General features: G+C 41.3%; 1 protein-coding gene across 5 annotated transcripts in view; it reads left to right on the top strand.

Annotated features, from left to right (window-relative positions):
* The first annotated feature begins 2,874 nt into the window (after positions 1-2,874).
* LOC134877486 (nuclear GTPase SLIP-GC-like) overlaps positions 2,875-6,651 on the top strand; it is a 17,037-nt gene continuing 13,260 nt past the window's right edge. For all 5 annotated transcript variants that reach the window (XM_063902996.1, XM_063902998.1, XM_063902999.1 and 2 more), the window contains exon 1: positions 2,875-2,979. The gene's annotated coding sequence lies outside the window, so the exon portion shown is untranslated. The remainder of the gene's footprint in view (positions 2,980-6,651) is intronic.

A 6,651-nucleotide genomic window follows, 5' to 3' on the forward strand; every position in this document is an offset into this window, starting at 1 on the left:
AATTTATGAATGTGGTCAGTGTGATCATATCTCTGTGTTGCTTTGGTGTGATGGGTAATGTTCCCAAAAAGAGTGCCTTGCTCTTGAATGCAGCTCAAGGCCTGACTCCTCCCGCAACCACTCCCCTCATTAGGGCTGAGTAGAAAAGGCACCTGTTGGCCTTTCTTTTTTTTTTGTTCTGTCATGGTCCTTGGTACAAGTAGGCAGCCTATTTTAATACATGAATAAATTGGTCTCCTCACTTATGTAATGTTGACTTCCTGCTTCCCTACAGTTTGTCCTAGTTGCTATTGTACTACACATCAGTTATTTGGTAATACTTCATACCTTTGTTGAGAAGGGTCACAGCATTTCAATGAAATGTTTGTATGCCGCATGGTGAGCAATTTCTAACCTAAAATTGACCTTTTTTAGATGAAAAAATGGTTTTAAATGTATAAAGGTGCTTTACCCCATCATGACCATACCAGAAAATGACCCATTCTGTGCAGAGGAAGTAATTGTAAATATCACATAGACGCACACATAAAAACATGAACTTTTACCCAGACAGGACTAAACCGGTTCACTCTGTAGATAGACAACTTTCATAATGATGCTGTCCCTCTTACTACTTTCTGTTCTTTTTTATTTATCAATTCTCACATCCATGGAACAAAAGGGAGCAATAATATGTTTTTTTCTGATGTTTGAGAATTTGTCTTTCAAACTACTGCTCAGTATGACTACAAAATATAGACCGGGGAAATGAGGTAAAGAGAGGTAAACAAGGGGTAAATGGAAGAGTGTTGTGCTAAGGCAAGCAAGGTGCACCTGGGTGGCTGGGGCTGAGTCAGGTCCGTCTTGAGACCCGGTCTGACTGCCCCTCTGTCTTGAAGGAGCCGTTGTTTGGCCAGTTCTGGGATGGAGACTGGGTGCCACTGTCAGCACTGAGCAGGGTCATGGAAAGGTCTGGTCAGCTGGGCTTGGCACTAAAGGCAGGTGAACAGGGACCCTCATTTGCAGCCACCTAAAGTTGCCGGTATATTCAGCACAATGACCTACATAGACCGCAGATACATATTCTGGGGCATTGTTGAAACACAGTACATGAAGGAGCAGTTGTGTTTAATATTTTGCCTACCTCTACTTTAAATGTTTATGACAAGGCTTCTGTAAGCAGTTGGTGATTAGCTCAACGTTAGCCATAGCTACCCCAGCTCTGGGGCTCTGATGGAGGGGGACTCTCTTGACTTCCCAATAGATCGACAAACTTTCTGTTGTGACACAGGCTGCACACAGACATCAATATGGCTCGTTTACCTCTTCACATCTATTTTTTTTTTTTTTTATATCTCATTCAGACACAGATTGTGTGAGAATTACAGCTGGTTACGTTTGTATCATTTTTAAAACTGACTGTTTTATCATTGAGAAAATTACAGTCACACAATGCCTGTCTCTGAGCTGCATCTAAATCGCTGTATGTCTTTAATATTCATGTTCAAGTGTGACATGCATACTGTGGGCATAAATCAAAACATCTGTTAAATATTGACTTCTACTGCACTCTGGTGTTAACAGCAAGCAGAGCAGTAAATAGTGTCTCCACTTCTGTTTTGTAAGCATGATTGGTACAGCAAAGTAATTATAAAAACACAAGACTCACAGCAGCATCAGTCATAGCACAGGTTAAATACATGAAGCCCTTCACACTCTATATAGCATATCAAATATATCACCTACTCTATAATCAGGGAGGGTGTAAAGAGTGGCTACACCCCAAACAACCAGTAGGAGTCACCAGTGCACCAACAATGACAAGAGCTCTCTCCTTTCGTCCTATCCTTTTTTAACACAGACATACTGTTAAGTACAGTAACACCCCACTATGTTTCAGATGGGAATAGTTTACCTCTTACTCAAGCAGCACACTTATCTGACAGCTGCACCCAGCCTTTTTGGATTAGCCCCCACTAACCAACCTTACAGGAAAACCACTCATGTTTCAGATGTTGGGAAGAGTGTCTCTTTTGCTAGGTAAATACACATTCAAATCTACAGCGTGTACATTTCTCTTGCTGAAGCTATTTTATTGGCTCTGCGGTGCAAATGCTTGTGAAAGAGAGACAGAGGTCACTCCCCCATACCCCACCCATCTCTGTTAAATATACCCTTATGTAACAAAGCAAAAATGTGCAAGGCAAGTTTATTTATTTAGCACCTTTCAACACAAGGCAATTCAAAGAGCTTTACAAAAATGAAAGACATTAAGAGCACAAGTAGTGCAGCATAAACACATTATACAAAGGCATTTCAAAACAGTCATTTAAAAGCAAATATAATAAAATCAACACAACAGGTATAATATACATGAATACAAGTTACAGTGCAATGTTAGATAAGAACAATTCAATTAAAAGCAGCACAGTACAACTGTTAATGGTGTTCAAAAAAACTGTCCTATAATAAGATGGACTTTAAAAGATACCAATTGTAAAAATGTACAATGTGTAAAATGCATTTATCCTTTTTTATTTTACTTTATACAACTCACTACATTGCAGGTTGGATTATTGTAATACCAACTCCAGTGCACATATGATACACTCATGTGATGCTCATTACTCATAGACCCCGTGGAATCTGTGAGTTGTTTGTTAAACTAAAGAGACATCAAATTCTAAACTTCTAAATTCTACTTTTTAGAGGTGAAATTATACAAACACTTGACATGAAATCACTCACATGTTTAGAGAAAAGCACCACTTGCAAGTGTATTTTCATTTCAGACACACATGCAGATCAAATTGCATAAAAGAAAAGAAGCATTACATAAATACAACATAAGGACATGATTCACATTTAATGAGGGAGGAGTAACGTTTAGCGCCAAGAAACTTCATTTTCATTTCCTGGTTAGGTTTGGCAGTTATAATACAAAGCGAGACACTCCTTTAGCCTGCGTTTGGCTACATATCTACAGGCTGCACGCTGCGGGTAAGCTTAGGACGATTCATATTATTTTGTTTCATTGTTAATTCTGTATGTCGTGTTCAATAGGAGATGTTTTGTAACATGATGTATTTTAAGGGTTTTTTGTGGCTATTGAAAAACACATTAACCACAACGCGACGTCCTGGTATAATAAAGCTTCAAGTGAAAAAATGAAGACGATCGCGTGACTCTTTTGCCAGTTCCAAAGCCAAAAGGACGTAATTGAAAAACAAAACAAACGGTATTCGGTGTACGTCGATCTATACGAATGATTCATAGTTGTCAACCAATATGTTTATATGACTCGACTCATTGGGTGTTGCATAACTTCATATTATACACTATGATTCGCGCGGCTCTTGCGCTCAAACATTTATTTATTTTTATTTTTATTTTCAAGTCACATTAATATCAGCATTTTAGAAAATAGAACTGTAATGCTAACAAAATTCTCAATGCAATTAGGCCAAGTACAGCTTCATGTCCAACACAAAAAATAAAGGTGTGGCCTATTTCCTTTTGTATGAGGTTATTACTTTGTTCATAGAAGGCACACACACACAAAACACACTAGCAGTGAGCAGATCACATGCAGTGTTATGCTTATCCAATCAAGCTTCATGCAAGTTACATAACATATGCATTTTAGAATATATATATCAATACAATGTATTATTATTATTATTAAAATAGAACTGTAATTGTGTTTTAACAAAATTCTCAGTCAGTGTAAATAAGCTCAGTGCAGTTATGTACCATCTTATGCATCATCACTTTTCACATTGCCATCAGATGTCAAAACTGGCATGTTACTCACCCAGGTTAGTGAGATGGCTGTGACTGAATACTGTCTGTGAGTGCTTTGTAGTTTGGATCATAGCTACTGACAGCTAGTCTGAGACAGTCTGTGAGGTGTTTGTCAGTGAGGCGGCTCCTGTACTTTGATTGAATTATTTTCATCTGTGAAAACGCCATTTCACAGAGGTAAGTGGAGCCAAAGTGGGCACTCACTCTTAGTGCACATGAGGTGATGAGTGGAAACTTCTCCCTGCTGACAATTCCCCAAAAGGTACTGTCCCATGATCTTACTTTCAGCTCAATGTCATTTTGCAAATCAACCATCTCCATGTCAACCCCACTAGGCAGAGCAAATACCTGCTGAAATTTGGCAGCTACCTGTTCCACATCAATGGTCAGGAATGGGTTTAAGACGAATGCAGCAATATCTTCCATAATTCACTAAAACGCCGACTGAACTCTGCTGCCGCTTTGTCCAGGTGAACACAGTACTGCTCAGGGTGAAAAGCGTCCTTGTCACCGATGGCCTGTGACATTTTCTCCAGGTTGGGAAAGTGTGTCAGCCTCCCGTTTTTCAGCTGTGTGTTCCAAACACCGAGCTTGGCCTTGAACGCATTCACTGCGCTTATCATGTGGGGCAGGTGTCGGTCTTTTCCCTGGAGCTCGTTGTTCAGTGCGTTCAGTTTTGCCGTCAGGTCTGTCAGAAACCCCAGATCCAGCAGCCACTGATCATCTGACAGCTCCTCATGCTCCTCGTTCCTTGTCTCCAGAAAAGTCTTTATCTCGGGCAGCAAATCAACAAATCGCTGCAGCACTTTGCCGCGACTCAACCACCGGACATCAGCGTGGAGGAGTAGGTCTCCGTACGCGGCATCGAGCTCATCCAATAACGCCTTGAATAAGCGGTGTTGAAGCGCTTTTGCTCTAATCGAGTTGATCAGTTTGACCACCAGAGTCATAACTTGAGAAAAGTTCACGACCTTCCCCACCAAGGCCTGCTGGTGAATGACACAGTGGTAATTCACGAAGTCAGGAAAATCATGGTCATTACGGCACAGCTCAATAAATCCAGTGCGCACACCGCGCATCGATGGGGCTCCATCAGTGGTAATTGCCACCAGTTTGTGAATCGGGATGTCATTATCGCGGACATATTTTTTAAACGCGTTGTAAATATCCTCACCTCTCGTTCTCTCCTTTAAGTGCAAAAGAGTGAGGAGATCCTCTTTTGTTGTAGAGTCCGGGAACGCCATCCTGACAAATACAACAAGCTGAGCTGTGTCCATTACATCCAGGGATTCATCAAACTGTAGTGAAAAATATTCACAGTGTGACAAATCTTTTAACACTTGTCGATCCCCTGACATTTGCTCGACCCTCCTCGCCACTGTATTGGAGCCAAGCTGGACACTGCGGAGCGCGGTTTTGATGTCGGATTTGTTTTTGAAGCCGTTGAAAACCGTCTCTGCAGTGATGGCCATTGCCTCCTTGAATAAATCGCCATCTGTAAAAGGCTTCTTGTGTTTAGCCAAAAGGTGACTAATACGAAATGAAGCTTCAGTCGCAGCCTTATTTTGAGCAGCAGGTTTTGTGAAAAGCGACTGCTGAGCCTTCAACCCAGCTTTCAGCTCAGCAACTTTCCTAGCGCGGATTGCGCTCTTGGCGGGGAAACTGTCTTTGAATTTGTCGTGGTTAGTGTTGTGGTGCCGCTCCAGATTTCTCTTTTAGACAGCGCCAGAGTTTGGTGGCACAGCATACAAACACAGTTGTCTTTCACCATGGTGAAAATAAATTCCTCTTTCCATTCCTCATGGAAATTATAGGTTTTCGACTTCTTTCTCGGAGCCTCCGCCATGCCAGCTGACAACATTGCCGTCTACTAGCTATCACCTGCTAGTGCCGTATATTGTCATTTTGCGACAGTTAATGTGCCAGTATCCTTCTTTGATCTTATTCGTCAATTTAATGCCGCCTGTTGCGCTGAAAAAATACAACGACTGGATCGGATAAGATAGAGAGAAAAAAAGGCGCTTGCAAAACTGAACATTAATCTACGGAGCCCGCGAAGGGTCATGTTGGTAAATATTTTTATTGCGTTCCCTCGCAATAGTATTGCGTTCCCTCGCAATAGTTTTGCGTTCCCTCGCAATACTTTTTGCGTTATATGAGAGCCCAAGGTTAAAGTAAAACTTAATAAAGTCCAGGTTATCCATGGTGACTGAAATCCAAATCAACCGTGTAGCCCAGGGGTCTTCAACGTTTTTCAGGCCAGGGACCCCCAAACTGATGGAGAGTTGGAGCAGGGACCCCCTACTATTAATATGGCATACAATTGTGTTTTATATTAAACGGGGCCTAGTGCAGTGTGTAAACATAGATACTGTTATTGTACATTCAATACTAAGCTATTCAAATAATACACAGGTTAATATATTCATGTTTTTATTTTAAACAAGTGCAAGGTACAGTGTGGCCGTACCACTGCCATTTATGAACATATATCTTGCACACAACACAGGGCTATTAAAATAAATCACAATAAAAGTTTGAACTTTAAACAAGTGCAAGGTGCAGAGTGGCTGTGCCACTGTCATTTATAAACAAACACTGAGCTATGAGATTTTAACACTAAACATGCATGTAGATGGGACAATGAATCCTCAAACCATCTGTGGATGGCACACGTACTCTCACATCAGTGAGATGTCTGACCCTGATGAGCAGCACACAGCTGATCCAGCCTTGGACGGATGGAGGTTGTCAGGCAGAGGGTCATATCAGCCTCAGGCTGCAGCCTTGACCTGTATTTGTTTTTCAAGTAAGTCAGTGAGGAAAATCCACTTTCGCAAAGATAGGTTGTGGCAAAGGGCAAAAGGC

This window comes from Eleginops maclovinus, chromosome 16 (genome assembly GCF_036324505.1).
Source record: "Eleginops maclovinus isolate JMC-PN-2008 ecotype Puerto Natales chromosome 16, JC_Emac_rtc_rv5, whole genome shotgun sequence".
Lineage (NCBI taxonomy): Eukaryota > Metazoa > Chordata > Actinopteri > Perciformes > Eleginopidae > Eleginops > Eleginops maclovinus.